Here is a 16,988-nt window from a genome sequence, read left to right on the forward strand (position 1 = left end):
AAGGGACGATTGAACAGACACATGAACGGGGAAGGAGAGAAACTGCCCCTGCGGGAGGGTCCCAAATGCTGAGCGTGGACACCACCAGGGAAGGATGCCTCGCTGCCACCCCAAGGGGGCGCTGTGCACAGTGACTTCCTTCCCGGTCTAGAGGGCTCAGGACGGACCCTCGCAACCTGACCAGCACACCTCGGCCAGGTGAGCAAGGTCTGCCTCCCGGGGACAGGTCCCATTGAGAGCGTGATGAGAAGGGCATCCCTGTGGCCCTCGCCCAAACTCGCAACCCCAACAGGAGAGAGCATCCTGCCAACGCCCGCCTCACCCTCCCGAAAGCCCTCAAAGTCATCAAACTAAGATGAGAAAGCGTCACAGCCCAGGGAGCCTACGGAAGACAGGCCATTCAGCGTGCTGAGCTGTCCTGGACGGGTCCCGGGACAGAAAAGGGGCCTGGGGGGAAACTGAGGACACAGAGGAAAGCACGGCCAGAGTTGACCATCACGGGTCGATACGGACCGGTGTGTGGTGACAAGTGCCCGCACCCATGTCAGACATCGGCAACGGGGGTGGGGGTGGGGGGCGCGTGGGGACCCCCGGCACTCTCTCTGCGACTCCCCTGTAGACCTACCTGACACTGGCCCAAATACATTTTATTTAAGAACCCAGCACGGTCGCGTCCTCCACCCCCGGTCTCCCCGCACAGAGGGGGGCGGGCATTGTGGAGCTGGCTCTGACCGTCCACTCGTCCACTCGCTGGGTCCTGAACTCTCGGCTCTGAGCGTGCCTGCCCCACCCCACTCCCTTCACTGCTCATCTGCTCCGGTGTCTGCTCATTCTGTGACGTCGCCCGCTCACCTGCCCCTGCCCCTGCCCCCGTTCCTTCATCCAGCCCCTCCCCTCCACTCGCTCGTTCACTTGTTCGCCTGGGCAGCTGCCCCTGGGAATCTGGGTGTGAGGAGCTGGCACGAAGGAGGCCCTTCCGGCTGCCAGGTTACTTCCCTCGCCAGGAGGTGGCAGCCTATACTCTCCTGACCTCGCCCAAGAGAGGCCCGAGAGAGGTCCCCTCTTTCTTCTCCATCAGAGATAAGCTGGGCCCTGAGGCCTGGAGCCTCCCTGGGGCAGGGGGGTGGTCCCTACTCCTGACCCTGAGGGCCTGGCAGGTCAGGGTCGAGGCCTCTCCCACCCAGGAAGGCCACAGGTCATCACTGCGTTGTTGTGGTGTCCTGGCGGGCACGCCCGCAGCTGTGAGTGAGCTGATCACTTTTCCTGCATCCTGTGTGTGGAGCTCGGCCTTGCCTGCCTCCCTCCCTCCATCCCTCCCTCCCTCTGCCCATCTTTACTGTCCCTCCTTTCATCCTGTCCCTTCAGGAAGGAAGGACGTGTCACCCCACACTGTGAAGAGCCGCACTGGTCACGTGCTGGCTGAGCCGCGGGGACGAGGTCACGGGGTCTGGAGAGGAAGGTGCCTGTGGACACCAGCTCCACGTGACCGGCTGCTGCCATGAGGCAACATGGTCAGCGATCCTTCCTCCTTTTGTGGGGAAGACACTGGGCGTGAACACAGCCTCCGACTCCCTCCTCCACCTCGTTCCCTCGCTGCTCCTTGGAAACGCGTTCCTCGCGGCCGCGGCCCACTCCCTCGCTCAGTATTTACAGTATTTACGTAGCCCAGGACACCCACGTGGGCCGGGGACTCAGCGGGAGGGAAGGGCCCCGGACACATACCGCCCCGCCCTGGAGCGGGATGCGGGGAGCGTGCCTTTGCTTGTCCGGCTTGGCCCCACCTCGCTGGGCGGAGCTTGACCTGACTCCGTCTCTATTTCGAAGTTAAGTACCTGGGGGCAGAGGTGCGTGGGGAGGTGCTGGACTCCATTTCATGAACCGTCCGGAGCGGGCGCACCCGCCGAGACAGAAAGGAGATTAGTGGTAGCCTGGGCTGGCCATGGGGGTGGGGACGGGCAGTGCCTGCTAATGGGGACGGGCATTCCTTTTGGGGCGCTGCAAAGGTCCTGGAATTGGACGGCGGCGGCGGCTGTGTGACTAGGAACTTATGACAAGCCATGGACGAACCTGAGTGCTTTCAGAAATGTGGATTGTCTCAATAAAGCTGTTCTTTTTGTTTAAAAAAAAAAGACGTGCCTATGAACGCCAAAGGAGGAGGGTGGCCCGTGGTGGGTCCACACGCTGTCACCTTAGGTGACTCGGAAACGTGTTTCCCAGAATTACGCTCCCTGCCCGGCTCCCAGCCGGGGTGTGGGATCCTCTCAGGCTCAGGGGGCCGAGTTCTGGGATCTGCAGGCTCACCTGGGGACACTGGGCCCTGGCACCAGACTCAGAGGACAGAGCCAGGCGCATCTGCCTCGAGTGGTCAGTCTGGGTCCTGTTGCTGCGACGTGCAGGGCTGACACAGCCTGGGACCCTCCCCGGCCTCACTGCTTGCCCAGTCCAGTCGGGGAGCCCGCTGCCTACCTGGCTGAGGTCCACCGGAGACACCGGGCTCCCCAAATCCAGCGGCCCCTGCGAGCGCGGCCCTCCCTTCTGCCTGCACACGGCAGCCTCCGTGCGCTGGGGACCCTGGCGTCCTCCTATCTCTCAGCGTTGTCGATGGCGTGCTCCCTCCTGCTGTCTGTGCCTCGGGCTTCGGTGCCATTTCTCAGTCTTCTGTTGACTCCGCCCACCTGGCTGAAATATTAGGGTTCCCCAGGGAGAGGCGCCGGAGGCCCCCTTTCCCTTCCTGCTCTGCCCCGCCCCCCTCAGGCAGCGTCATCCACTCCTGTGGACGCAAGTCGATGTCACGGGGTGCCCGGGGGGGGGGCACCCAGCATCCTACTTCCTGTGTCTCTATGAACTCGAATCCAGGGGCCTCCTAGGAGCCCAGACACACGGTGTTTGTCCTTCTGCGTCTGGCTTCGATTGAGCACAATGTCTAGCATGTTCTAGGTCCTTCTCTCTATCCCCCCCCCCCCGCCATCTTGCGGTCCGTCCAGGGATCTGCCCTGCAAATGCTAACTGCCTCAGTCTCCCTGATCTCCACACCGGGCTCAGCCTGGGGTGCGCTCAGTCAGCCGGGAGAGTCACGGGCTGACCCGGTTTGTTTCCCTCCTTTCACGGTTCACTCACTCCCTGTTGTCCGGAATTCGGAAACGAATACTCCGCCCGGGTCATGTTTTCTAGGTACTTCAGAGTAGGGAGGCAACATGGGGACCCCCGTGCCCGAAGAGGGAGACCCGGTGTCATAACTCTGAACCTTCGGGGAAAACGGTCACTGGTCAGTTTTCTCCAACGGTGAAGTGAACGTTTTGGGATTTACATTTTGTGGCCGGGACTTTGAAACTGTGCGACCATCTTGTCACGCCTCAAAATTTTACTCGCTTGTTTTTAGCACGAATGGGTGAGCTGTACTTAGATAAATCACTGTGGCGGTCCCCCCGCCCCCTCTCTTATCCACTGTTTGCTTTCTGAAGTTTCAGTGAGCTGAGGTTAATTAACCGTGGTCCAAAAGTATGAAATGCAAAACTGGGCCCTGGCCAGTTGGCTAAGTGGTAGAGCGTCGGCCCAGCGTGTGGAAGTCCCGGGTTTGATTCCTGGTCAGGGTACACAGGAGAGGCGACCATCTACTTCTGCACCTTTCCCTTCTCTCTCTCTCTCTCTCTCTCTCTCTCTCTCTCTTCTGCTCCCGCAACCATGGCTCGAATGTTTCGAGCAAGTTGGCCCCGGGGAACTGATGATGGCTCCATGACCTCGCCTCAGGTGCTGAAAGAGCTTGGTTGCTGAGCAACAGAGCAGCAGCCCCAGATGGACAGAGCATCGCCCTGTAGGGGGCTTACTGGGTGGATCCTGGTCAGGGTGCATGCAGGAGTCTATCTCTCTGCCTCCCTGCCTCTTACTAAATTAAAAAACAGAAAAGCAAAACTGGAGAAATAAAGAATGCATCAGTGGTACGTCGCCCACCGATCTAAGCAGCCTGATGCCCCCCTCATGCCCCCACTCCATCCAGCCCACAGGACGTGACTCATCCCTTTTGTCCAGGGTCTCCTCACAACAGTCATTCAGTGGCCTGCCCGCTTATCAGATCGGCCGTCACAGTATCCCAGAGTGTGGGCTCAAGGACACGTCCGTCTACCCCTGGCCTGGGAACAGCTCAGCCACCGGGAGACCGCGTGGCTCGCTCTTGGCTAGCTGAGGAGAGGCCAGGACACCACCACCACCCCCGCCCCGTCCTCCCATGCGTTCTGGGGACCACGGCTGCCCCGGGTCCTTTGGTTTCTCTGGACTTGCCGGCTCTCCATTAGACCTCATCCTGAGGTCTGTAACCCGTTCTGCTGGGGCAATAAGTGATCCCTCGTTGAAGGTCAACAAGCCCCGGAGCGCAAGGCTCGTCGTGATGCTGGCATTTCCTCAGTGCCGTCCCCAGGGGTCAGGTCAGAGTGGCCTGAGGCTGCCACAGCGCCCTGGGCCATCAGTTCGCTGCTGCGTCCCATCACGTAGGCAGGCAGGGAGCCTGTCACCTCCCAGCATCACAAGACATGGCCGGCCGGGGTGTGTGCCAGGCCACGAGGTGTCCTGAGGGAGGGAGAGGCCGCGTTCACCTCACTTTCATTAGAGCACACGGTCATAGCTGTGCTATTTTATCACTGCTCATTGGTCAACCTCTAACGGCGCCCCGAGTCATCAGTTACACTTTATCGTAGGTGTGTCTGCATAGGAAGAAAATGAGGGTTTGGTACACTCTCCGTGGTTTTGGGCATCCACTGGGGGTCTTGGGACGTATCCCCCCTGGGAGGCAACGCTGGTACAGCATTCGCTCGATGACAATGTTCTAATTCCCTCACCCCTTCTGCGTTGACGCGTTGGCGCTCTCCTGCAAAAGAGAGCACCAGCTCCCGGCGGTGAATGCAGGAGTGAATCTACTCCGACAGGCTGGGACCCTTTACGATCTGCGTATTTTGCTACTCAGCTTGTCCCTGGTGGGGCCAGCGGGAGCCCCTTCAGGCTGGCTTCCCTGTGGTTTTGATCAGGGCTCGTCATTTTCTGAGTGGCTCGCTTCCTTCCTGATCCACCGGGACGTCCCAGGTTCATCTCATCACGTTCCTTCCCCGGCCCTGGAAGCAGCCCCCGCCACCCCCACCCTGCTCCGAGGACCTCTGGCTCCTCTTTGTGAAGAATGGTGTTTAGAAGCCCAGATGCAGGAGCACGGGTGCACTCGGTGTTATTTGGGCACGCATGCTTCCGGCCCTTCAGCTGGGGACTCACACACGTGCGTGCGTGTGTACACACACGCGCACACACACCCCTACGTCTCCATCGATCTCTCCGTATCAAAACCTATGAGTTGCCAGCGATTCCACTGATTCCAGTCCGACATCATCTAGGGGTGTACCCTAGACTCCGCCCGGTCCATCTCCGGCACCTCCCCTCTCTGACCACGAGACACCTGGCTCCCATCACCCTACACACACACACACATTGACACGCACACGCACACACACACACATTGACACGCACACGCACGCACGCACATGCACACACACATTGACACACACACGCACACACACACATTGACACGCACACACACACGCGCGTGCACACTCTGAGGTGCTCCCTTTTTCTTTATGCAGAATGTCCTCTGACCTGCCGGTACATCCTCCCCTCTGACCCCTTTCTTGGCCTGCCTGCAGCCCCCTTACTTGTCGGGAGCTGATCCACTAATGCTGGCTAACAAGGTCACAGCAGGAGAAGATCCACAACTGCTGGTTGACAAAGTCACAGCAAAAGAAGATCGATGGCTACTGGTTGATAGAGTCACCGCAGTGAAGACCAATGGCTGTGGGTTGACAAAGTCACCGCAGAGGAAAGGCACAACGATACTTCCCCCTTTTGACCTTTTAAATTAATCTGGCCTTATATCCTCCCTTTTCTGGGTGTGTGCTATTATTTATGGCACAGAGATAATAGTACCGTGCTTTCCCTGTAGATTCGTAGTAATTTCTTTGGAAATGAGACAGAAGGTTTAAGTTCCACAGAAAAGCCTGTAAGCCCCTTGAACTGGGCTCATAAACATAAGAGGCTGGCCATAATATCCCTCATAAAGGGTTAAGTTTGTAGGAGAATTTCTTCTTATTAATCATATTAGAAAGAATAAAGTTAGAACTTAACTAGTGTATGAATATAGTAAATGAATAAAGTTTAACTAGACATTAGAATCTTAGGTAAAGTGTAGTGGAGTGGCCTGTTGCGTGGCCTTAGATAGGAGTGCAGCTGGCTAATAAAGAATGTTTTGTTAAAAGACTTGTTTTGTGACTGAAGGCAGTTGCTGGGCTTTTCTCAGTAAAACATTCTCATGAGATCTTTGTATTTTCCGAGAATAAGGAGAGGAATGTGGTAGGATTCATAGCAGCAATAGCAATTAATGCCTTCCGATATTATGTTGCTACTAAGCTATCTTGCAGGTGCACTCTATATATCTTTAAGCAAAAGTTACTCTTGATGTTAGGCCAATTTCTTAATAAGCAAGCCTTTTGAAGTCTTGTGAGAAAAATTAGGACACTGCATGAACTCGGGGCCATTTGCCTGAGCAAGCGGTGGTCCTTTGCTAGTCCTTGATAATTTCGTCTGCTATCTCTCTCTGCGCCCTTGACTCACAACAACAGTAAAATAGAGTTATTTATTAGTACTAGTCTTTTAGAAGTTTGTACCGATATTGCTATTACTATTCAAGTTATTGTATAACTGTACTTTGAATGACTTACCACCTGATTTGTAGCTTATAGATATGAATTAACTGTTATCTAGAAATATGTAACCATAGTGAAACTAAAACAATGATGTATTCAAAATACCATGTGATTGTAACTTAGTGTGTGTGCATAAAAAGTAAAGTTAGACCAGCCATTGGCAGAGATGCCTGGCAGTAGATGCTAACTAGAGAATAAAGAGAAAGAAAAGAATTCGGCTCTCTCACTCGACTTGTGCCGATGCTGTCTCTTCCTGTGGGACCCCTGGATTCCCCCCGGGGCTGGACCCCGGCACTTACTCTCCACCAGTCTCCCCCTACCCCATCTAGTACCGGACCCGCACCCTGTCCCCTGTCCACCCCCCAGCCTCCTGCTCAGAACCTGTCCGTTTCAGACGAAGGGGGCCGACGGCATGTTTGATGAAGATGAAACGGAAGGGAAAGGAAGACAAACCGCCCCCCCCCCTACTTTGCAGGGGCTGACCCAGCTGAGGGCCCCGGGCACTGCGGGAGGGCGGCAAGGAGGAAGGCAGGACGGCGCGTGGAGAGCCACGAGGCCGGCAGCACAGGGTGGGGGGCCGAGAGTGCGGGAGGAGAGACACATAAACCCATCCGCCGGGCGACGGGCGTCTCAGAGGGAGAGGGACACGAGACGAGACCTAGTAGAAAAATAGAAGTCATGCCCCCCCCCCCCGCCAGAACGACAGAGACAAGAGCGGGGGAGGGAGGGCTCTCACGGGCCAACCGGACACTCCGGGAAGACAGCAGACGTTATCACGGTGACGCCTACGAAAAGTAAGGTTCTGGAAGGTTCCAGAGCCGCCAACCCGCAGACCGCCTGAAAGAATGAGGCTGGCCTTCATTCAGGGTGGGGCGGTGGCGGTGGGAGAGGAGGTGTCTGTGACAGCAGGGGAGAGAGAGAACTCGTACGAGGGTCCTCACAGGGCGCAGGACTGTCTACGTGGCAAGGGGGAGCAGGAACGCTTCCCGGTGCAAGGAAGCCTCCGTGCGTTCAGAGTATTTGGAACGATACATCCTGGAAGCTGCCGCAGAGGCGCGGAGTCGGGAGGAACGGCGGAGCCGGTCACGCCCCTGGGTCGTCACCCACAGGCAAGGACAGTACGGTCACGCCCCTGGGTCGTCACCCACAGGCAAGGACAGTAACAGCGAGGGGTCCACTCACTGCGGTGGCACGACGGGGCGTGTCTAGGAATGAATGGAATGAGGACACACCGGACGTCTCCGTGCAAAGGACCAGGCGCCCAGAAGGACCTGGGTGGGAGCGGCTGCCGGCAACACGGAGCACCGTTCGTATCGCAAGATGTCCAAGCTCCCGAAGCCTGGACGTCCAGGGCCGCCCGCCGTCCACGCCGCAGCCTGACGCACTTGCTGAGAAGTTGGTGTGTGAGCGCCCACGCGTAGGTGGGTCAGCTCTGAATAAAAGGACAGCAAAGAGAGCCCTGGCCGATGGCTCGGCTGAGTAGAGCAGTTTCCCAAACACAGAGGGTGCCGGTTTGATCCCCGGTCAGGGCACGTACAGGAACAGATGTTTCTGTCTCTCTCCCCTGCTCTCCTTTCCTCTAAAATCAATAAAATAAACACTGAGAGAGAGAGAAAAAACAACAAAGAGGAACTTGCCCTGTCTGATGTTAAAAACATTCGATCAGCCTGACCAGGCGGTGCTGCAGCGGATCAAGGGTCGGACTGGGACGCGGAGGACCCAGGTTCGAAACCCACGGTTGCTAGCTTGTGCCCAGGGTTGCTGGCTTGAGACCAAGGTCGCTGGCTTAAGCAAGGGGTCTGTTGTAGCCCCCTGGTCAAGGCACATATGAGAAAGCAATCAATGACCAACTAAGGTGCCACAGGAAGAATTGATGCTTCTCATCTCTCTCCCTTTCAGCCTGTCTGTGCCCCCCCCCCCGCTAAAAAAAAGGACATTCAATGAAGCGTAATACAGAAATCTCAAATGCATGGGGTTGCCACAGAACCAAGTGAGATCAAAGACAGCGTAGAGGGGTGGGAGACTCTTGTATGCATACACTCCATGTTTAAAAAATACTCATTTGTTCACAAAAACCCTTCTGTGAAAAGCTATTAAGTGAAAAAAAAAAACAAAACAACAGAACCCAGTAATGTTAGTGGTAAGAATTATAGTGTGCTCTGAATGTTCATGAATCCAATAATATGTCACTTGAGGAATGAAGATAAACTTGTGCAATAAAAAAACATATGAAGCCTGACCAGGCAGTGGCGCAGTGGATAGAGCGTAGGACTGGGATGCAGAGAATCCAGGTTCGAGACCCCGAGGTCGCCAGCTTGAGCGCGGGCTCATCTGGTTTGAGCAAAAGCTTGAACCCAAGGTCGCTGGCTCCGGCAAGGGGTTACTCAGTCTGCTGAAGGCCCGCGGTCAAGGCACGTATGAGAAAGCAGTCAATGAACAACTAAGATGTTGCAACGTGCAATGAAAAACTAATGATTGATGCTTCTCATCTCTCTCTACTCCTGTCTGTCTGTCCCTGTCTATCCCTCTCTCTGACTCATTCTCTGTCTCTGTAAAAAATAAATAAAAATAAATAAAAAAAAAACATATGAAGTTTTAACATCAGTTCACCAATGCTGACAAAGCATCCGTGAGGCTGTCTGGAATCTATGCCTCAGTTCAGGGACAATTTAACCTCCTACTATTGGCTCTCCCAATCAATGCACGCCGAGTCAGTCTCTCGGTTTATTTAAATTGTCTTCAGTTTCTCTCACCAATGTTTTGTGGTTTTCAGTGTGCAAGTTTTCCACATCTTTTGCCATTGTTTATATCTAAATATTTAATATTTTGGATGTTACAGTCAATGGTATTTTAAAGTTTATTTTCCAATTGTTTTTTGCAGGGTTGTTTCTTTTTTTTTCTTTTTTTCTTTTTTTGGTATTAATCTTGTATCCTTTTTTGGTTTTGTTTTAAGTGAGAAGAGGGGAGATACTAGACAAACTCCTGCATGCGCCCTGACTGGGATCCACCTGGCAACCCGTCTGGGACCAATGCTTGAATCAACCAAGCTATTTTTAGCACCTGAGGCTGGTATGCTCACTTGGACCAAGTCAGCTATCCTCGGCGCCTGGGCTGAGGCTCAAGCCAGTCAACCCACTGGCTGCAGGAGGGGAAGAAGGCGAGAAGGAAGAGTGGGAGGGGAAGAGAAGCAGATGGTTGCTTCTCCTGTGTGTTCTGACCAGGAGTTGAACCCGAGATATACATACACTGGACTTACGTTCTATCCACTGAGCAAACCGGCCAGGGCCCATCTTGTATCTTGAAACTTTGCTAAACTCATTTTAATTAGAGTAGCGTTTCTCGATCATCTTCAATAGATGATCATGTTTTCAGTGAATAAGAACATTTTCCTCTTTCTTTCCAATCTGGGCCCTCCTTGTTTCTTCCCTTGAGTTTGTGCACTGGCTCTAAAACCTCTAGACCAATGTTCAATAGAAGTTTTTGTTTTCCTTTGTTTCAGAGACAGAGAGAGAGTCAGAGAGAAGGATAGATAGGGACAGACAGACAGGAACGGAGAGAGATGAGAAGCATCAATCATCAGTTTTTCGTTGTGACACCTTAGTTGTTCATTGATTGCTTTCTCATATGTGCCTTGACCGCGGGTCTTCAGCAGACCAAGTAACCCCTTGCTCAAGGTAGCAACTTTGGGCTCAAGCTGGTGAGCCTTGCTCAAACCAGACAAGCCCACGCTCAAGCTGGCGACCTCGGGGTCTTGAACTTGGGTCCTCCGCATCCCAGTCTGACGCTCTATCCAATGCACCACCGCCTGGTCAGGCAATAGAAGTTTTTGAGAAGAGACAGCCTTGTCTTGTTCCTGATAGTAGAGGAGAGTCACCCAGTTGGGAAGGGGTCCCTCCTTGTCCCAGGTTCTGAATGAGCTTTTAGGTCACCTTGATCTTCAATATTAGAAAGAGTTCACCAGCTAGGGCCACCCAGGCCGGAGTTCTCTTTGTAGGAAGGCTATGAAATACACGTTCTCATGCTCCTGAGTTGCTAGGGAGCTCCTCTGCTCACCTATCTCTTTTTGAATAAGTTTTGTTAGTTTTGTGTGTGTTTTTTTTTTTTTTTTTTTTAAGGAAACTGTCTACGATGACGTTATTGGCAGGAACTCCCCCGATAGTCTCTTATTATTGTTCTTGTCTCTGTAGGGCCTGCACTGATGTCTACTCACTCATTCCTGGTACATCAGTCACCACTGTCTGCTCCTCTCTTAGGAGAAAACCTGTTTGGATTGCACTGACTCGACTGCCCAGCTTTTGATTTGGCTGATTGCTGACTCCTGTGTTCTGTCCTACTGGTTCTCTGCCCACTCATTTTTGCCTTCCATTTATTTATTTATTTATTTATTTATTTATTTCTGAAGTGAGAAGTAGGGAGGCAGAGAGACTACCGCATGCGCCCAACCGGGATCCACCTGGCACGCCCACCAGGGGGCGATGCTCTGCCCATCTGGGACGTTGCTCCTTTGCAACTGGAGTCATTCTAGCACCTGAGGCAGAGGCCATGGAGCCATCCTCAGTGCCCGGGCCAACTTTGCTCCAATGGAGCTTTGGCTGCGGGAGGGGAAGAGAGAGAGAGACAGAGAGAAAGGAGAGGGGGAAAGGTGGAGAAGCAGATGGGCGCTTCTCCTGTGTGCCCTGGCTGGGAATCGAACCTGGGACTTCCACATGCCGGGCCAACACTCTATACCGCTGATTTTCGTCTTTCTTCTACTCATGTGGTGGGGTTTAAGCTGCCCTCATTTTTCTAATTTCTTAAAGAAGCTGACATCTTCGGGGTGAGACCTTTATTCTGTTTAACACATGCCGAGCACTTTCCAACGCCCCCCGAGGGCTGCCTTCCACACGCACGGAGATAGCGCGTTTTCGTTTTGACTGGGTTCAGAGTCGTTTCGAATCTGGATCACAGGGTTCTTTCAATCTTTTTTTTTTTTTAATTCCCAAGTATTTGGAGATTTTCCGGCTATCTTTCTCTTACTAGTCTGTCATTTAATTCCTCTGTGGCCAGACACTATTCTCTGCGTAACTTGAATCCTTTGATGCTTTTCCAGAAATTGCTTGATGACCCACTAGGTGGTTTTGTTTGGTAACTATTTCTTGTGTGTTTAAACGTCAGGTGCAGCCTGACCAGGCAGTGGCACAGTGGATAGAGCATCGGCCTGGGATGCTGAGGACCCAGGTTTGAAACCCCGAAGTTGCCGGCTTGAGCGTAAGTGAGCTCACCAGCTTGAGCACGGGGTCGCTGGCTTGAGCACGGGGTCGCTGGCTCAGCTGGAGCCCCCTACCCCCTCATCAAGGCATATACGAGAAAGCAATCAATGAACAACTAAAGTGTAACAACTATGAGTTGATACTTCTCATCTCTCTCCCTTCCTGTCTGCCTGTCCCTCTCTCTCTCTCTCACTTAAAAAAAAATAAAATTAAAATAATGTGCAGTTTTCTCTTCCTGGGTGGAATTTTCCAACAAAGTCAACCGAGTCAAGTTAGGTGATAGTGTTACTCATCTTTATTTTTAAAATGTTTCTGTTAACATAGGGACGAAAGTGGACTTCTCCAACCATCATTGTAGATAGATCTGTCCCTTTCTCCCGCGGGTCAAGCAGTGAGGATGGTCACAACCTCTCGACGGACCCCGCAGCGGTGACGAAACGACCTTCTCTGCACTCTGAAGCGTCTCCGCTCTGAAGTTTGCCTCTTCCGATATTAAAATGGCCACTCTGACTCTCCTTCCTCTTTTTTAAATTTTTATTTATTTATTTTTTTTTTCATTTTTCCGAAGCTGGAAATGGGGAGGCAGTCAGACAGACTCCCGCATGCGCCCAACCGGGATCCACCCCGCACGCCCACCAGGGAGTGATGCTCTGCCCATCTGGGGTGTTGCTCTGTTGCATCCAGAGCCATTCTAGCACCTGAGGCAGAGGCCACAGAGCCATCCTCAGCGCCCGGGCCAACTCTGCTCCAATGGAGCTTTGGCTGCGGGAGGGGAAGAGAGAGACAGAGAGGAAGGAGAGGGGGGGGGGTGGAGAAGCAGATGGGCGCTTCTCCTGTGTGCCCTGGCCGGGAATCGAACCTGGGACTCCTGCACGCCAAACCGACGCTCTACCGCTGAGCCAACCGGCCAGGGCTCTCCTTCCTCTTGTCCCCAGCCTTGTAGGAACCCTGAGAGCTCTTGGACTGTGGGAGGGTTCAGTCCTCACGGGGGTGGGGAGGGGGCTGTGGTCACCAGTGAACCTTTTCCGGAAGCTGTACTTGCTGTGGGCTCTCTTCTTCACCTGGGAGGTACTCGGAAGATTGCCCTTGTCCCTCTGCTCTGGCCCTGCCGGGGACTGAACATGAAATGCTTTATGGCACCGTGCTCAGAAGACGGTGGCCTGGAGGACTTGTCCTGTTTTGGACGTGCTGCACTTTCTCCAGGGTCTTATTCCTGACCTGGGAGCCGGGGAGGGGCCTCTGCTCCTCTGGTGGGCTGAGTGGCTGCTTTCCGAGCAGGTTTGGCCGGGGGTGCAGGGTCACAGCCACAGGAGCCCCTGTCAGCCCCAAGCCTCACGAGGGGCCTGAGGGCTGGAGGGACGTCAGGAGGCAGAACCCATGGAACTTGGCAACAGGCTGGGTGACTCCCTCCATCGCTGGCTGGCCAGTCCCCAGGGAGGCGTTGCCTCTCTCCGGCCTGAGTTGAGTTGTCCATCACAGGAAGCAATGAGTGTTTTACAAGGTCGGTTTTATTCTTATTCAGGTGTGGCTGGGTCAGTTGCCATTGGATAGAAGGCCCGTTCCAGTTCCCAAGGCAGGGGACAGGTGATGCCACTCAGGGTCACACGAGGGCACCGGGGTCAGGCAGGAGGTGCTGGTGGGAGGAGGGGAGGAGGTGGGCCAGGGCCTTTATTGTGGTTTCCAAGGGAAACAAGCTGAGGCAGGGTGAGAAGTAGCGTTGGCTAATTTGGGTAACTTCTGCAGGCTCTAAGGCACGGGGGCTGTCCCTATTTGTCTGGGGCCTTCCCAGCACGATTCAGACAGGAGACGGCGGTCCTGAGTACCCGGGCGGACAGAGGAGAGTGGGCGGGGGCTTTGGACCGGCGGCTCACCAGGAGGTGAGGAGAGCTCGCCACCCAGGCCTTCCTGACCTCCAGCACTTGGCTGGCCTTGCAGAAGGCAGTCTCTCCAGGGTCAGCAAGGCCCTACGAGGTCAGAGCATCAAAGACGGACTAGAAAAAGCAGCCTCACAACAGGGAGCGATGCTCCCTCCGTCCAGACCGGCCCCGGGAGGCTGATCAGCACTTGAAATGTGGCTGGTGGCACTGAGACTGGCCCTCAGCACAAAAAAAATACACGAATGGTTTAGAAAATACAGCACGAAAAGGAGATGCGAACCAGCTCATTCATACTTTTTTATTTTATATTGATTCCATGTTGAAAAAACTATTATTTTGGATATATCCTTAACATTCACTCCACCTGTTCTTCAGTGTTTTTTTGCTTTGTTTTGTTTTGTTTTAGTAAGAGGAGGGGAGGCAGAGACAGACTCCCACATGCACCCCGACCGGGATCCACCCGGCAACAGCATGCTCCATTGCAACAGGAGCCATTTTTTAGCACCTGAGGAGGAAGCCATGGAGCCGTCCTCAGTGCTTGGGGCCAACTGGCTCGGGTCAATCTAGCCATGGCTGCAGGAGAGGAGGAGAGAGGGGGGGAAGGGAGGGGTGGGGAAGCAGATGGGCGCTTCTCCTGTGTGCCCCGACCAGAAATCGAATCCAATATATATCCACACTCCGGGCCAATGCTCTACCACTGAGCCCACTGGCCAGGGCCAGTTTTAGTTTTTTGGGTTTTTTCATGTGCTATGAGATCACCGAGTCACCTCGGAGGTCACGTTGCCTTCCTCCTGGGTGGCACTGTGGGAGGTCGCCTGGGGCTTGGCCAACATGTGTTCCCACAGTGGGCCTCTCTCCCGGGAGGTGGAAGGGGCCAGGCACCCACCCCCAGAGCGGAACACTGTGCCTTTCTCTCCGGAGCAGCCTCTGAGTCTGACCTCTCAGCTGGGATGGTTAACTTGACGTGTTCACGTGAGTGGGTGGCCACGGGTGCCCCCCCCCCCCGTTAAACGTTATTCTGAAGGTGTTTGGATGAATTAGCGTTTGAGTGGGCTGACTCTGGTGAAGCAGGTGCCCCTCTCAATGTGGGTGGTGGGGTTGGGGCTCATCCAGTCCCCCGAGGCCTGAACAGAACCCCTGGTGGAGGAAGGACGAACACCCCATCTTTCCTACCCGACTGCGGAGCAAGGGCCTCCGTCGACCCTGCCCGCGGCCTTCCAGGTGCTCCGGCTGCAGACTGGACTGGCCCCCACCACTGGTTGTCCTGGGTCTCCGGCCATCAAGACGGCAGAGCCTGGGACTCCCCCGGCCCCATAATCGCCTGGTATTGGCGTCACTAATTCTTCATGATGACTCTCTCTCCGCACATCCCGTGGCGCTGTCTCCGAGATCCGACTAAGTCCCTCAAGGGTCTCCGTTCCGGAACCCAGCGGCCACGTGCAGGACGAACCACGTGGAGAGGTAGCCCCTACCTCCTGGCTGTCCTGCTGTTCCCCAAACTGTCTCCCCAGACGAATGCAGCCGCAGAAGGGCACGGGGCCAAACCCGTAGGGACACGACCCACCAACCCGTGGAATCCTCAGAACACCGCGAGTCATAATTAAAGCCACTAGAATTAAAGCCGGGTGGCCCGTTTTGTGGCAATAGATACTGAGGGTCTCCAGGCCCTCCAGGCCAAGCAGACCTCCAGGCAAGGATCATCGAGGCCCTGTTCAGAGCACTCAGGGACTTTTCCGGCCCCCTCCCTCGCTGTGGACACAGAAGGGAGGTCAGGCAGCTTCATCTCTGGCTGACGTGTACCAAAGGTCCTTTAGGGGAGGGTCAAGGGCCTCTCTGTCCAGGGAGTGAATGCAGAGGAGAGCCGAGCTTCTGCCCCGGACAGATGGGGAGGAAGGTCAGGTCACCTGGGTTCAGAGTCGGGACCCCCCTTTCTGCCTGGATCGTGCCACTGGACAGAGGTGTGCCGGTGGACAGATTTCTGTGGTTCTCCTCTCTGACTCAGTGTCCTCTGGAGCTAAATGGGGTTCCAGGCTTACCTGGTGCTAGGTTGGTGCTAGCCTCCAGGTCACTTTGCAAGCAGGTAGGCCAAGGCGATTTGCCAGGAGAATCCTGCAGGGAGACAGAAATCAGACAGAGGCCAGTGGACACAGGCTGGCAGTAAATAACTTTCTGGTTGCCCTGTGCCCTCGGCTCCATGGGGAGGGGCCATGGGCCTCCCCCTGCTAGAACAGGTGGGTCTGCCTCATCCCTCCACCCCAGCGGCCCTGGCGTAGGAGGGTCTGCCCACCCTGGGGAAAACCGTGCGGCTTTGATCTCCTCAGGGCACAGCCACTTGGCTGGTATTCCTGGCCGGGGGCAGGACAAAACGCTTCCATTAAAGGCGCATTCTGCTCACTTCTACAGTCCCGGTCTCCTCAGACCTCGAAACTTGCCCCCAGGCGTCAAGGAGAAAAAAACGCTTGACCTCCTGCTTCCCTTAGGGACCCAGCCTACCGCTGGCGCTGGCGAGAAAGGGTGTCGCCCCAGCGACCTACCTACCCCTACCGGCCCAATTTCAGTGCCCTCAAGGCAGGTGGGAGAGGGAGGTCCCAGCCAGGGGTGGGTGGCTGAGGCCAAGAGGGGCGGCACTGAGGAAAATGGAGCGAGGGCCAAGAGCTGGTAGACACTGACAGGTGAAGGGCAGGAGCGAACGGGACCCGGAAGGCAGGAAGATTTGGGGAGGAGGGGATATGGGACCGGCAGGGAGCTGCGGGCGCGGGGGAATGGTGGACGGCCGCCCCAGGTCGGAAGCGGTCGGCGCGAACCTCCAGGCCCTCCCCTTCAAGGCTCCCTAAGGTCCAGGGCACGTGGAGACCACGGGCAGAGAGTGTGCGTTAGAGGCTGGGGGAAAGGCGCTCCAGGAACCTAAACCCCCACCCCAGCGAGCCGCGTCTCAACTACTCAAGCACCACCCTACCCGAAGGGCTCATGGCCCTCCTCTCATTCCGGGTGGATAAATCACAAGTGGGGAGCGGGCCCGGGAACAGGTGTGAGTGGGGTGCGCGTCCCCCTACCGCGGGGGGAGGGGCCGGGTGGGGCCGAAAGGGAGCAAAGCTTTGTCAGAGAGCTTCCCGGGAGCCACGCGCCGAGCG

This window comes from Saccopteryx bilineata, chromosome 1 (assembly GCF_036850765.1).
Source record: "Saccopteryx bilineata isolate mSacBil1 chromosome 1, mSacBil1_pri_phased_curated, whole genome shotgun sequence".
In the NCBI taxonomy this organism is placed as follows: Eukaryota; Metazoa; Chordata; class Mammalia; order Chiroptera; family Emballonuridae; genus Saccopteryx; species Saccopteryx bilineata.